We start from the raw sequence: 17,143 nt of genomic DNA on the forward strand, positions 1-17,143 counted from the left end.
AATTTTGACTGCTGTTTGGGAGATTATTTTATGAGGCCAAACTCTTTCTACTTTGCTGTAGGCCTATACTGAAAGGCTACCTAATCACTGTAGCCTGACGGATGAACAAATACAATTAAAAACTTATGAATAAATAGGATATCTTGTAAGACACTGCATGATCCAAATATAGTATTATTTGATACATTTTTAATGTTTTCATTACATTTTGGGCATGAAATCAACGCTGAATCCACCCTTCTGATGGGATCAGTTTAATCCAGATTTTTTGGATCAAAGTGATCCAAATCCTACAAAAAAGCTCTGAAAAACCCAAACTAAAGGTTTGATCCGGATCAAAACCAAGATTGGATTACGTGATCTAATCCGATTATGTAATCTGTTTTTTCTTTTGAAAAACCCATTTTCAAGATTTGATCCAATCCGTTATCCAAAATCCTAGTGGATTACTTTTGAAAAACTGGGCCTAGGAGATCGACTCATTAGTCAAAGCAGCTCTACTTACCCCTACAGGGCAATAATGGAATGTTTACCAAATTACTCTGTAAACACACTAAATAAGCAATTTGCAGCCGGCTTGTTTAACAAAGATACAGGAGGCGGTAGGGAGTCCATAGACACTGCAGCCGTTCCACCGGCTGCAAATAGAGGGTTGATAACTCGATCCAGTTACACTAGAAATTCCCGAATGGTGGATCGTTTGTAAGCAATACATCACAAGATTTTCTTTCAAGAGCATTTACTCCTAAATCCCATTGATTTAAGAATCAGGTTAAGAGCAAAAGATGAATTTTGTGTGATGGCTGCAGCCGACAGAGATTTTAGTTTAAAAGTGTTGAGTGCCTCGCTGTTTGTGAAAAACGTTTCTGTATCTCCGGCTGTCCGTTTAGACCATTCTCAGGCCTTAATTAAAGGAAACGCCCTTTAACCCATTCAAAGAATTACCATGAAAACATTCAGCATACCCAGAGGTTCTAGAATTTCCAGTCAGGACAACCTGTTTTTGGGATCGCTACCCCGCTACATTGTTATAGGACTGGTTGATCACGAAGCCTGCACCGGTAGGCTTCAATTTCCGTCATTTCAATGCAGAGTATGTAGCCCTCTGTCAGGACGGACATCAAATTCTAACCAAGGCCTTCCAACCAAATTTCAACAATGGCCTATGCGTTAGAGAATTTTATAATCTATACCTGGCTACGCGGAGACATTTAAAAGATCTGGCCTTCCAGCCTGCGGTTGGAAATGCGCTTCCGGGAACCCTAGACCGGACGGCTACTATGATCGTGTACGCTTGCTTCGATTCCATCTTGGAAGTAAACTCCCGAAGACAAGTCTTGGTGGATTATTATGAATTAAAACAAAGATGAACCCCCAAGAGATTTAGAGTTTTATGCAACGAATGGTCGCAAAGCAGTTCCGCGGAGTAAGGGCTTATGACGAATTACCTATTGATACTTGTAGTAATAGGCTAGCCGTGACTTTAGAAGAGGAGGAAGGCAGAAAAATCCCAACTTTTTTCAATCTCACAGAGGGCCAAAATAAGATCTGAAGAACAATGACCAAAGGCAGACTTGCGTTCTTCAGGGTTGGCTACAATTAGGGCTCTCAATAAGAGCAAATGTATTTTTAAACGTGCAAACATGTTTACTTTTTCTTTGGGATGTAAACTGTTGGCCGCTCCCACGGAAACAAACCTGTTCTGATTCTTAAATGTTCTAGTGTAGAAGCTTTAAGGTTTACCAGTAAATATGGTTTCATTTTCATTTTCATTTCATGATAATGCCTCTTTTGTTGCGTCTTCATAACTTTCTGTGAAAAATGACCTCCTGCCCGAGTACATTTGTTGGGCAAGAGTGGTAATCTGCAGTCTCTAGGATTTTTAAACAAAACCATGTAATTGGAGTTCAAGCAAATTTTACAGCTATATGTATGTAATAAATTTTGTACCAAATAGAGCACAGATAAGTTTTGATGGTGAGCATATTGAGTAAATGCTCTGGCAATTTCAGGATGTTCACTAACTGCAAACAGCATATCGTCCAAAACTAAAATATTATTTCTGTTAGGAGGAAAGAGTTGATCATCATTCAATGATTCAGGGATTCCTTCAACAGGGATTCCTTTGTATGTGTTTAAATGTTTCCCCTCTGCTCCCCACAGTGTGGATCATTGTTATTGTCATGTTTGCTGTAGTGTGTGTGTGTGTGTGTTGCTGTTTAATGTAAGTACCTTTAGAGCTTTGTGTACCTCCGTTTTGCTGCTGAAGTCAGCCTTTTCTTTTATTGTTTAGTGCTCTGTGTCACTTTTGTTTAAATTAAAGATCTACACCAACTACCTCTGCCTGCACCTGGTTCCTTGCTCCCGCAACACACCACAAATCATTACAACACCCCTTTTTCCACTATAAGTACTGATGACTGTTCATGTATTAAGTGAGAGACTCCTCTGATGATTATTTTGTTTAAACATTTGACGCTTCTCTCTATTTGCAAATAAACTGTTATTTATGCCAAGAGATTTTTGTCTCTGTACTTCCTCCTTTAAGAGTTCTGATCGATGAATTTGCCATCACATAAAACATGTTCATTTTTATTTATTTTTTACAAAACAGGTTTTTCCACTGCTGGATGGTCCAACGACCAGAGCTGAGAAAGGTAAATGCAATCTTGAATCAAAACCTTCTACCAACTGGTAATGTGGTACCAATTGCTAAAAGTACTCTCTTGTCATACACCACCCTGAACGTTTTGATGAGTGATGAATTGCGCAGATGGAAACCTTTTTTATCCCTTACAATAATTTTTTAGGAGGTGAAGATTTCCTCACTAGTTTTGTCTTTTATAAAACCCTCAACCAAACGTGTGAGTGATTCCAGGTTTACATTTGGAGCGTTTTCATATATTTGCGTGATGCCTTTGACCTTCAAGAGGTTGTATCAAATACTTATGTCATGCAATAAAATGCAAATTAATTATTTAAAAATTGTTTCTCACAGTTGAAGTGTACCTATGATAAAAATTACAGACCTCTACATGCTTTGTAAGTAGGAAAACCTGCAAAATCGGCAGTGCATCAAATACTTGTTCTCCCCACTGTAAAAGAACAAGTTAGTTAAATCAGCATGAGTATCCAGATGAACACATCTGGAACAACAAGAAGACCTAGAAATGTTGCTTTTTCGGCAATGGAAACCTGTGGTGAGGACATGTAAGACTTAACGTTGACACTGAAAGATGTGTTCTTATTCTTAGTCCAGAAACTTAGTCCAGAAACACAGAAGATACTAAAGATTCCTTGTTGTGATGGGAAGTGCTTACTAGACTGCGTAGTAAGTGACTCATGTGTAAAGTCCTAATATAGGCCACTCTTTAGTGCAAAGCTTCATTATTCATGTAGAAGACCTTGTTATTTGGATAGCAGGTTGATGCGTATGTAGTAATAATTTTAATCTTGTACAAGTAAGGGGAAGAAAAGAAATGATGTCTTTGACTGAAAAAAACAACATTAGAAAAAAGGGGACTGCAGCCCTGACTAATGTTACAATTCACGAAATGGGTGAATCATTAGCTGATGACATCAAAAACAGCTTGAAAATAGATGACTGTCACCAAGGGATAATTCAAAAATATGCCATTGTTCCAGAAGAAGATTTTTGGAGTTTTTTTGATATGCAGAAAATATGGGAAGAAATTCAAAGAATGCCTGATGAATTACAAAAAACACGTTGATTGTGTTATCAGAAATTCAAAAATTATATGATAAATGATAAATTCCTCAAAGATGGTTTTGAAAGATCTTTGAAGGAGAAAGAATGTGTTTGGGCGTCGGCTGAACAAATGGCTGAACTGGACAAGTTGAAAAAGGACTTGAAAAGTTTTAAAGCAGGAACAACATCTAAAGACACTCAAAGCCCATTGAAAAAGAAACCAGGATCATGTCACTATTGTGGAATCGCTGGACATTGGCAGGATGAGTGTCGCAAGAAGAAGAAGAACCGAAGGAAAAAGACTGGATGCACAGACAGTTGTAACATGAGACATTCTGCCCACATTCCAATCAGCAACAAGGAAAGGTCTCCCATGTATGGAATTCAGGAATCAAAGACAGAGGATTTCATGGGGAACTGACGTGAGCTTATAATAATTGATTAAGAGTTTTAAATGTGTTTCCGAAAATGTATCGTACCTAAATATTGAATAGAGCTAGAACTTATGAAGGAAATATGATCACTTTCCTTGATAATGACTATGCATATTCAAGTGAATATTAATTTGAAAGCACTTTGATGGTATATAACATGTTTTAATAGGTATTCAAGGAATATCCTGTTTTGTTGTGCTTTGTCATGTTCACTATGTAAATTTAAATCAAACGTATTTATTGCGTTGATGATAATGTTTAAAACTGTAAGGCCTCAAGGAGGGTCTCACTAGAATGTGGGTAGGTTTTAACATGTGGGTACAGTAGGGAGAACAAGAATTTGATTCTGCAGGTTTTCCTACTTACAAACCATGTAGAGGTCTGTATTTATTATAGGTACACTTCAACTGTGAGAGACGGAATCTAAAACAAAAATCCAGAAAATCACATTGTATGATATTTAAATAAATACATATGTCATCCAATAAAATGCAAATTAATGACTTACAAATCATACAATGTGATTTTCTTGATTTTTGTTTTAGAGGAGGGCAAACTGCTTTAATCAGACCGAAATAGTTTTGGGGCAAGTCAAAGTCACTATGGATGATTTCAGGATGGCCCAGAGGAAAGTGGTATTTGCGCATTACATGAGAATAAAGGGATGTAAAGTCACTATACTCTATTGTTTAATCCTCTTGGGCTAAATGCCTTAAAGTCAAAGCATTGGTGCGATCACAAAAGATTGCATCTCTGGGTTCCAGGGGTTCTGGCATGACAATATTATCCATAAAAGCTCGAACCTGAGGGTCTGACCTTTTCAAGTGAGCCCACTTGTGCTCCCACAAAACCACAACTTTCAGACCATAATCAACCTCTAAGGATTTCTGTTTGTCTTGGAACTCTAGATACATGTCACCAAAGCTCTTTGGGTCAAAGCACACATTTCCTGTGGCAAAAAGCAGGATGTACATCCGTGATAGGAACATCCATTGTCTTTAAATACTGTCTCGACAACATCGATGCCTGCATAACCGTCTACATGATATTGTCCAAAATGTTTTCACCCCCCTTCAATGCATGGTGATTAAAGATGTTTTTTTCTCAGCAAGGTACTCCAACCATTGAATGGAACCACTAGAATATGATTTGTAAAGCCTTCTATAGTTGCGTGAGAGAATGGAGAGAATGGCTATAGATTCCTCTGTCATAAAATGAGTATGATAGGTTTTCATACAAGCCGATGCAATAGTTATACAACTCAAGGGATCAACGCCAGCGTCATTGATCACTTCCTCTCTGAACTAGAGACAACCTTCACGCAAGATAGCTACTTCATTGTCACAATACATTTCCATCTCTTCATGAAAATCAAATGTCTCATGACGGACTGTCTCATACCATGTCATAAACTTCTCTCTCTCTTTGACTTTCATTTGATCAGCTCCATACATTTCAGGACTGGGGTAAGGACCTATGTAATTGATATTCTCCTCAGAGCTGAAAAAAATGCAGAAACAAGCCTTTAACAGCTGTTTCAAAACAGAAAGCATTGGGCATTTGAGAGAGTTTCATGGGAAGAAAGCTAAGACTGTCAATATATCGTTGATCAAATGTATGATCGGTAAAACACAACACCTTACTTCCTTGTGTTATAAGAGTGGGAGTTACGCCTTGCACTATCAAGGGGTTTAAAAGAAGGTAGGAGTCATAACCTCTTGAATTATGGGCTATGAAACTGTACTTTCTATATTCGTTTTTCCGAAAGTGCTTTAAAAAGAGCAAGGCACAATTCTGTCCCTTAGCCATCCACTCTTTACCCTGGAAGGTCATGCTGGACACAAATACAGGTATGTGTAAACCTGTTGAGTCATTCTGCCTGGTTTCAAAGTCAAAAAGGTCAATTATATATATATATAAAAAATACATTGTTCCGAAGTTAACACAATTTACAGTCAGACTGGACGAGCCATTTATTATCAATACAAACCAGGTCTGCAATATTCTGGTAACCTTCCCAATTTTTTCTCATGGCTTCTCTTCATTCAACGATTGAATATAGCATTTGTGGACCTTTTCAAATACACCAACGTCATCCAAAAGCCCTTTATATAGTGGACAATGTTTTCTGCTACATTTATGTGGTTCTGAGTTATTCATTAGGGGGCCAAGCAACAAAGTTGCTGGAACCCTCTTATGTTTGTATGTTTTATTATTATTATTTTTCTTCTCCAGGGCCATTTTCAGAGGTCCATAGCTCGGTCCGCTCTGGATCACAACGCTCCAAACTTAGCCTGATTGTAGACAGCCAAGGTCCGAAGGAAAATAAGTTAAGCTCAGATCTCATGAACTGAATGTCGTAGAGACACACAACCAAGTTCCAGATATACCACTGACCAAAAAATTTGCCCCTTGGATTTTCCTTAATTTTGAATTTGGTGGAAGACACGTTAACCAAAGTGCCTGGTGAATGGATTCGCATGCCGTTTGGTGCAAAGGACCTTTGAACCATTATCTTTAAAAGTTATATAAAGAAAGTTGATATCTCAAATAGTACGGCCGACATCAGTGAATGCAATTGAGCTGGGCGGGTCTATGACTTTAGAAGTCCATTAATCCCAAATGGAACATCAAATAGTTAGGAAATGAAACATACTCGTAAATGTGTCTGTCAGGAATGGACAGAAAAAGTCCCATACAGAAATACCTCTTGGGGGCGCTATAAACATCACCAATGTTTCTCATGATTTTAATTGGTGATAATTGGTGTGAAGGACCACTGGACCATTGTCTTTAAAAGTTAAATAAGAAAAGTTGATATCTCAAACAATATGGCCTCCATTTTGACATCTGTGAAAAACTCATTAACGACATCTTCTCTGAGACTGCTGAACAGATTTGCATGCTATTGGGTGTGATGGACCTTTGAACCATTATCTTTTCAATTTATATAAGGAAAGTTGATATCTCAAACAATATGGCTGAAATCAGCACCTGAAATTAATGCGGGCAGGTCTATGACTATATAAGGCCATAAATCCACATGGGAATATCTGACAGCTACCAAACGAATCATGTCCATTAACATCTCTGCCACAAATGGACAGCAGGAGTCAAGTATAGAATTATCTTATGGGTGCGCTATAAACCTCACCAGTGTTTTGTGTTATTTTGACCTCTTAAATGATATCTCCGAGACCGTTGAATGGATTGGCATGCTGTGAAGGGTCTGTGGACCATTATCTCTAAAAGTCGGTAAAAAAGTTGATAACTCAAACAATGTGGTCGCAATGCGCAATTGAATTTGACATAGTTGTGGCAAATCTTATATAAGGCTATAAATCCTAAAAGGATTATCCAAGAAAGATGCTACTAGCTTTACAGATAAACACCAAGGCCAGGAATGAACCCTAAAAGGTATGAACAGCTAGCTGGTGGTGGTGCTACAAACCTCACAGATTTTAAGAAATTCACCAAAATCTGCCAAGTATGTCAGAGACATAACTTTATGGAGATGTTAATCACTAAATGAGGTAACTGAGCCAAACATTCTTCATCTTAACAAGCTAAACCCTTTCCCATTCAAAGTCATTCAACGAATTTAACCAGTGTGACGTATCATTTTGGCCACATTGTGTGCATGTGACGTTAGAGGAAGAGGATTTTAGCTGTCATTCAACTGTGTGGCTAACGCAGGGTGGCTAACGCAGGGTGGCTAACATAAGATGGCTAATATATGCACTCCTCCCTCCACACTATCACACACACATTATATTCTCTCTTCACACACAATCCACACTCTCCTTCCCCCACTCCTCACCAGTTCTAGGGTATTCTGATACGTTTCACCATCCCTTCTCCAACCCCACGCCCCCGCCTCCTCAGAGAAATCACCTTCCGCAACCTTAAATCAATCCCCACCATCTCTCTGACCTGCTCTCCACCACTCTCCACCTGGACTCAACCCTCACCTCACCTGATGATCTCACAAACCACCTCAACTCCACCTTGTCTACCTCCCTCAACACTCTGGCCCCCCTCAAAATTAAAACTGTCACTTTTAACACATCTTCACCCTGGTACACACCTGCACTCCGGAAAATGAAACAAACTGGCCGCCAACTTGAACGCCTGACAAAGAAATCATCACTCACAGTCCATCATGAAGCCTATAAACTCCATCTCACTGCCTACAAAGACGCCCTCATTGCTGCCAAATCTGCCTACCTTTCCACCATCTTCACCGACCCCTGTCAAAACCCCAGAACCCTCTTCTCCACAATGAACAACCTCATCAAGCCTCGGACCAACACCCTACCGACCTCTACTCCGGATCTCTGCAACTCATTCCTCCACTTTTTCACTGACAAAATCAACATCATCTACCAATCTCTATCCCCTGAATCTCATCTCTCAGTATCTACTCCAGCACCCACCATGGACCCTCCTCTCCCCATCTCTCCTGACCTCCCGACCCCTCCTCCTCACTGCCTCCTCTCCCAGTTTGACCCGGTCACTCCTCCTGAAATCTCCAAACTCATCAGCTCTTCCAAACCCACTACCTGCTCCCTTGACCCCCTCCCTACTCCACTCCTGAAGTCCTGCCTCCCGTCCTATGCCCCTACCTCACTAACCTCTTCAACTCCTCACTGTCCCTTGGAACTGTCCCCTCTGCCTTCAAAACTGCCGCTGTCACCCCAATCCTTAAAAAACCTGGTCTGGATCCCTCCTCCCTCAACAACTACCGCCCAATATCCAACCTCCCCTTTCTGTCCAAAACCCTGGAACGCATAGTCGCGACACAACTACAAACCCATCTTCATGCTAATAACCAATTAGATCCCCTCCAATCTGGCTTTCGCCCCCTCCACAGCACTGAAACCGCTCTCCTCAAAGTCCTAAACGACCTCCTCACCTCTGCTGACATCGGTTCCCTCAACATCCTCATCCTCCTCGACCTGAGTGCAGCCTTCGATACCGTGAGCCATAACATCCTGCTCACCAGACTCAAAGACCTCGGTATCGAAGGTACTGCACTCAGCTGGCTCCACTCCTATCTATCCAACAGATCCCACTTCATCTCTCTCCATAACCACACCTCTGCCACAGCCACAGTCACTCAAGGTGTTCCCCAAGGCTCTGTACTCGGCCCACTCCTCTTCATCATCTACATCCTCCCTCTTGGTCAGATACTCCGCCACTTTAACCTGGACTTCCACTGCTATGCCGATGACACCCAAATCTACCTCAGCACCAAATCCCCCCACAATCCTCCCCTCTCCCACATCAACTCCTGTCTGTCAGCTATTAAAACCTGGATGCAACACAACTTCCTCAAACTCAACAGCGATAAAACAGAATTCCTCCTCATAGGCTCCAAATCCACACTCAGCAAAACCAATAACCCCACTCTCACCATCGACGGCACCATTGTCTCCCCATCTCCCCAGGCCCGCAACCTTGGCGTTTTCTTTGATTCTACCCTCTCCCTTGAGCCTCACATCCGTCAAGTCATTAAAACATCCTTCTTTCACCTCCGCAACATCGCCAAAATCAGACCCTCTCTCACATCCCCCGCTGCTGAAAGACTCATTCACGCCTTCATCTCCTCCCGACTGGACTACTGCAACTCACTCCTCCTCGGCATCAGCTCTACCAACATCAACCGACTCCAACTGGTCCAAAACGCAGCAGCCCGACTCATTACCCGCTCCAAATCCTGGCACCACATCACTCCAGTCCTAAGACAACTTCACTGGCTTCCTATCTCCCACCGGATCACCTACAAAATCCTGGTCCTCACCTACAAAGCCCTCCACAATCTGGCCCCCTCATACCTCACTGACCTCCTCTCCCCATACCAACCCTCACGGTCCCTCAGATCCTCCTCAGCTGGTCTCCTCTCCATCCGTAAATCCCACCTCCGCAGTTTTGGGGACAGAGCCTTCTCCAGGGCGGCTCCCAGTCTCTGGAACTCCCTCCCCCAAGAGATCCGCACCTCTGAGTCCCTCACCATCTTCCAGTCCCACCTCAAGACGCATCTCTTCACCTCTGCCTACCCGTAGCCCCCCTCCCTTCTCACCTGTGTCTAATCTTGTTCTGTTTTGTTTGTTTTGTTTTGTTCTGTTTTTATCTATCTGCATTGTAAAGTGACTTTGAGTCCAAGAAAAACGCTATACATTTTTTTAATTATTATTATTATTATTATTAGGGTATTATCGGCTAAGATTGATAAATTGGACTGTACAAGCCTTTCAATCATATCCAAAAATGGATTCAAGTTTGCATCACCATTCTCCATAATATATGATACATTGTTTCGTACAGAATCACCCCTAATTTCTAATTGCAGTACATCTCTAGGCTCTGCGTAGGCTGTAGCTCTTTCTAACAGTTCTGTTAAAGTGGTTAACACATTGACATTGAACACTGAATAATCATACATTTCATTCATGTGAGCAAAATTAAAATGCTGTCGAATTTCACTGTTGCTGAATTTATTGCGATAAACAATATTCACATTTCTATCAACACCTCTACCCTGTTGATTTACACCTGAATGGGAGGCCTGTGGTTCTAAAGGATTTGGTGGTGTCACGTGAGAAGTTGTTTCAAGATTTATGTCCATAATTTGAACACTTGAATGTGAAGCCTGTGGTTCTAAAGGAGTTGGCTGTGTCATGTGAGAAACTAATCAATGCATCATAGTCAGGGTTTATGTGTAATGCTTCTGGACTCGAAGCTGTGATTAATTCATCATAGTTTATGTGTAATGTCTCTGGACTCGAAGCAGGTGGCTCTGGGATTAACTCATTCGTTTGTTCAAACAGCACTGAATAATCAAGGTCTGATGGTTCTGTATCTAAATAATGTGATGGCGGTATGCTAGAAGTAGGATTTAATGTAATCTAATTTGATCTATCAAGGCCTTATAATCAGGTTTTGGATCTGGCAGTGGATAAATTTTTTGCCCATGAGCCTTGGAAGTTAGTTTTTCCACAAAGCTTTATCATCACGCCGTTGACAGCTTAATAGATCTAGTATATGTGTGTGTAACTGATCTTCCCTACCTTTTACAAGCCGTGCAAGTTCTTTTCTGAAAAAGAAATGTGGATCTGCTTCGTCTTCACTATTAGAACTCTCAAACAATGATTTGCGAGGTGGGGTTATAGAAGCAACAACAAGGTTACCCAGAACAAGACCATTGTTACTACTTGCGTTCGTCAAGCCATCTTGCCTCAAGCCATCTTGCTCTGAAGGATGCAGAGCAAGTTAATCAACACTGCCATCTTGTGGATCTTTGGAGCCTGATACATCTACTTTGTCTAAAAGGATTAAATAGAACTAATTAGAAAAATGTGTAATACGTTTTACAACATAACGTTTATGATAATACCATTTCTTACAGCTTGAGCGCTTGGTAGAAACCGATCCAGGGTTTGTTGTCAGCAATTTTGCAGAGAAACAGTTTTGCTGTTTTTATTCTGTGCAGGGCCAAGGAGGACTTCGAGTAAATCTCTGTACGCCTCATCAGAAACTGTAATTACACATTTAAAGCGAGAATTTTAAAAATGTGACATAAAATGCTGTTAACAGAACGAGCAATAATATTCATACTATAAGCACCTGCTACGCTTTTTTGCTCTGCTTGGACCTCGGGAGCATCTCTGTATGCCTCGTCAGAATCTGTAATTAAAAAAATGTAAACGATAAATGAAGCGTACGCCTTTTAAAATAATAATAATTTTTTATAGAACTAATAATATTCTTACCATAAGCAGCAACTTCTTTCAGATATCCTGGATCAGACCAAAATTTTGGCGAATAACTTCGATGTACTTGTGCAGAAATCTGTATCTGATTATTTAATAACTTCGGAGAAGGAGGAATAGTTGGAGCATAGAGTTCCTGGGAATTGTCCTAAAAATTGGGGTTTGTACAGAAGGGGAGTAGCTCGTCATTTCCATCTTCGCTATTAAATTCCTCTATACGCCTGGAAACAACTCGATATGAGGGCAGATTCCATGGTCTAGACAATGATCTTGATACCAGTGATGGAGTGTCAACTATAAAAACCGCATTACATTTTTAAAAAACAATGAATTATATTGAAATTCAATCAATAAAATAATTAAATCTCACCTATAACAGAGGAACCGCCCGGAGCTTCGACCTCTTCTTCAGGCCTTGATTCCGTTAAGTCGATGACTTCCGATAGAAACTGATAAAACAACATCGACAATCCTAAGAGTTTAGAAACTCGTGTAAGGTTCTTTCAACATCATCGTGGTTAAATATAATATTACATTAGCATCATATCTTATATTTTAATGAGTTGAGAGAGCAAAATAATTTTTGAATTTGTTTTTTTTCTTGGGAGACGTTTTCTTGAGTTCTTCAACGATTGACTGAATGGTAAAGAGAGAATAATGAAACTCTATAACTCTACAACCTATTTTATTGCTTTTTGACATTGGGTAATTCGGGTCAAGAGAGTCAGTTTTGTGAGAGATGTGCGCATGTGTCAAGCTTTTCTCTTGAAATATCCCAACATTTTAAATGAACTAATCTGTTATTCAAATGACCCCGGCGTTTTATATTCTCTCTTTGCCTAAAGAAATCATGAATAAAATATTTAAAATAATTCACTTATTTTGCTACGTCAACAGGACAGCCACCTATAACAGAAGCATTAGTAAATCATACACCCATATATTCAGATCCTAATTTTCATATCCTGACTTTCGGATGCCACTCTTATAGCTCTCAACACTTTTCCGTTTACTTCAAAATCCGTAGCAAAGTCTGAACCTCTATTGATTATGCTAAACACATGATGACACATATTATACCATTCGTATAGCCCCAGCAAAGGTTTAAATGTACCCTGTTCTAAGGTGATACTGCCTTCAGAATCTGTATGTATGGGTTCTTTCTTTATAAATATATTTTAAGGGTATTATCTGTAGTTTTGATCTCGCGCTCTAAATTCTCTGGTAGTCTATGAATGCCTTTCAATATCTGAATCTATATACCCCGGTAATTTCGGGCAGAATGCATAGTTTATTCTAGCTAAAACATTTTAGATCAGTTTAAATACATGACTTTTTCCATGTAACATGGATTACTGACCAAAGAGGTTGGTACACTCCTCCTGGGAGGAGCTATATCCAAACCCATCCCTAATCAACAGCTGTCATGGACACCCTGGGAAGAAGACAGCATCTCTTGAGATGTATTTATTTGCATGCTCAGGAACCTCCACTGACCAAAACTGATCACTACACCTGACACAGGATACTCTCACACCCTGGGAGGAAGACAGCACCCTCGAGATTTATGTACAACTTCCCTCTAGAAGCCGGGTAATCAAACGCAAAGCCGACCGTTTTTCCATCCGCCATGTCATGTTGATCCGTCAGCTGCTTAAACTGAGGTATTTGAGTTCTATACACATTAAGAAAACACTTCTTTGGCGCATCGTATATTTCTGGAACGTATCTTATTTTTTCCTCTGTTCTGCAGCCTATTTCGTAAGTTTGGGTTGTCACGGGTGTATCACTAACCACATACACCATCTTGATTCTTATACAGAGTAAAAAACGAATTAAATTGCAAACCAGGAGAATTCTAGCTCTCATTTTTTTATAACTCTCAGAGAATGAACCACCAGTAACACCTGCTCAACCCCCCTTGCACAACAAGAATCCCAACACCCACTCCTCCCAGAGAAGGAAGACCCTGAAAAACAACTGTCCAAATATATGTTTTACTCATAACCGTTTTTGAACCCCCCTCTCATATCACATAATCACCTGCTCTACACCTCCCTACCTAAACGGACATGAACCCCCGGAAAAACAACTGTTAACAACACGGACATGAATTTAAAACCATTAAAGAATATTTTTTCATAATCCTTTTGACCTACCCCTCTCATCCCACAGAATCACCTCCCTCCCTAACTAGATATGTACCCCTGGAAAAACAACTGCTACCATCCGGTCATAAATCATAAAATAATTTTCATAATGATCACACAAATGCAGCTGCTAAAAGGTCAAATGTCAAAGCAATAAATCACTCTGCCCTTTGGGTGATGTATACTTTATCTCTCTCTTCTTCTTGCACTAAGCAATCATTTCAACAAGTTGTCAATGTTTTGCGATTAATAGTAACATACAAATGTTAACTTGCATGTCATTAATTTGTTTTTCTGAAATGTCAGTGGAAATATTAATATTTTCAGCTATGACTATTTTCCACTACATGGTACCAGCTCAACTCATCTCACCTCGATTCTACTCGCTTTGGGAGCTTTTCCACTGCTATGTACCAGCTCGACTTGCCTCTACCTGCCCTGCCTTTTCTGCTTTTCTATTGGGCAAAAGTTAGGTGTCACGTCTTCGCAGGCGGAACAAGGAGGAGCAGAAGAACACTGTTACAGTCACAGTCTTTTAATGTGTTTGAATAAAAGAATATAGGTACACGAAGCGTGACCCAGCTCTTAGGGCGTACAGAGACAATTACACACAAAGACAGAGGGAGCAGAGGGAACATATATACTGGGGGGACTGATGAGGATGAGGAACAGGTGCGCACCGTTGGCCCGATGCCAGGATGACCGGAGGAGGGAGATGTATGTGCCCAGTAGATGAGGCGGTCGTGGACAGACGCCGGCACATACGTACGGCCCTCAGGGCATGTGGGCGGAGAGGGCTCGTCGCGCTGCGCTCTAGCGATGTCCGCGTCCAGTTCCCATACCACCGGTGCCACGATGCACGACTCCGGGAGCACGGGAGCATCATCCACTGGCCTCTCCTCCGTGTCATGCTGGCGGGACAGTGCGTCAGCCCCGACGTTCTTACTCCCCGGCCTGTAAGTAAGAGTAAACACAAACCGGGTGAAGAACATAGCCCACCTTGCCTGGCGAGGGGTCAGCCTCCTCGCTGCCCGCATGTACTCCAGGTTCCGGTGGTCAGTCCAGACGAGGAAAGGGTGTTTAGCCCCCTCTAACCAGTGCTGCCACGCCGACAGAGCTCGAACCACGGCCAGCAGCTCACGATCACCTATGTCGTTGTTTCGCTCCGCCACACTGAGCTTCTGGTAGAAGAAGGCACAGGGACGGAGCGTGTTACGACTCCCCGTCCGTTGGGAGAGGATGGCACCGAGCCCACAGTCGGACGCGTCCACCTCCACGATGAACTGGAGCGACGGGTCGGGATGGGCCAGGACCGGAGCGGTGGTGAAACGGTGTTTCAGTTCCACAAACGCCCGCTCCGCCTCCACGGTCCAGTGATCGGAGCCGCGACCTGGCTAAAGCCCCGGATAAACCTCCTGTAATAATTCGCGAAGCCTAAGAACCGTTGCACGTCCTTTACCGTGGTTGGGGTCGGCCAATTACGCACGGTGTCAATGTGAGGCTCCTCCATAGCCACACCTGCGCTGGAAAAGCGATATCCCAGGAAGGACACAGACGACTGGAAAAACAGACACTTCTCGGCTTTCATGTACAGGTCATGCTCCAGCAGTCTAACAAGCACCCTGCGCACTAACGAGACATGTTCGGCGCGGGTGGCAGTGTAAATCAAGATGTCATCGATATACACCACCACGCCCTCGCACAACATGTCCCGGAACACATCGTTGACGAAGGACTGAAAGACTGAAGGAGCATTCATCAACCCATATGGCATCACTAAATACTCATAGTGGCCGGACGTGGTACTAAAGGCTGTTTTCCACTCATCCCCTTCCCAGATACGCACCAGGTTATAGGCGCTCCTGAGGTCTAATTTAGTGAAAAAGCGGGCCCCGTGCATCCTCTCCACCTCCGCAGAGATCAAAGGGAGAGGGTAGCGGAACGGAATGGTGATCTTGTTCAGCGCTCGGTAATCGATGCACGGGCACAAACCACCGTCCTTCTTTTTCACAAAAAAGAAACTCGAGGAGACCTGTGACTTGGAGGGCCTAATGTAACCCTGTTCCAACGCTTCCTTAACGTACGCGGCCATAGCCTCCGTTTCGGTGTGGGACAGGGGATACACGTGACCCTTTGGGAGTCAACGAGGTCTATCGCGGTGTGGTGGCAACACAGTGGCCTTAGCCTTGGAAAAAAATGCAGCCAAGTCCCTGTATTCGGGGGGAATTGGCACGGCGGGAGCATTGTCTGGACTCTCCACCGAGGTCGAGCCAACGGAAACACCCAAACACCTACCTTGTCACTTCCGCGACCACCCCGAAAGACTCTGACTAGACCAGGAGATGATGGGGTCATGTAGGGACAACCAGGGGAAACCCAAAACGACTGGGAACGTGGGTGAGTCGATTACGTGAAATGAAAGGGTTTCGCTGTGTCGATCGCCGGTAACCATAAGGAGCGGGGCAGTGCATCGTGTGACTAAACCTGACCCTAGTGGCCGGCTGTCCAAAGCTCTCACGGGTAGGGGGGTGGTGAGGACCTGAAGGGGTATGCGTGAACGCAGAGCAAAGGACATATCCATGAAATTCCCAGCTGCGCCTGAGTCTACCAGCGCCTTACACTGGGAAAGCAACGGAAAGCCGGGGAACGTAACTAGGACAGTGCACATCGAGAGGGAGGAAGTGAGTGGTGAATGGGCATGTGCTACCTGGGGTGACGCGGAAGTGCCCTGCCTGTCGCCTCTCGACTCGGGGAGGGAGGTGCGGTGTGGTGCGGTCGTACGGCCTCGTCTCCTCTTGGAGGCACTCCGCACCTGTCCTCCCCGACACCTGCCCGACAGCTGCAGGCGCCCCCAGGTCCATGGGGACGGCGGCGTCTGGTTGGCAGGGTGGAACGGGCGGGCCTCTTCCGGGACGTCCTCGGGCAGCTAGCAGGTTGTCGAGATGGATGGACATGTCTACCAGTTGGTCGAAGGAGAGGGACACGTGTCGACAAGCCAGCTCCCTCCGGACGTCCTCGCGAAGGCTACACCGGTAGTGGTCGATCAGAGCCCGCTCGTTCCACCCCGATCCCGCTGCC

This window comes from Esox lucius, chromosome 5, assembly GCF_011004845.1.
Source record: "Esox lucius isolate fEsoLuc1 chromosome 5, fEsoLuc1.pri, whole genome shotgun sequence".
Taxonomy (NCBI): Eukaryota; Metazoa; Chordata; class Actinopteri; order Esociformes; family Esocidae; genus Esox; species Esox lucius.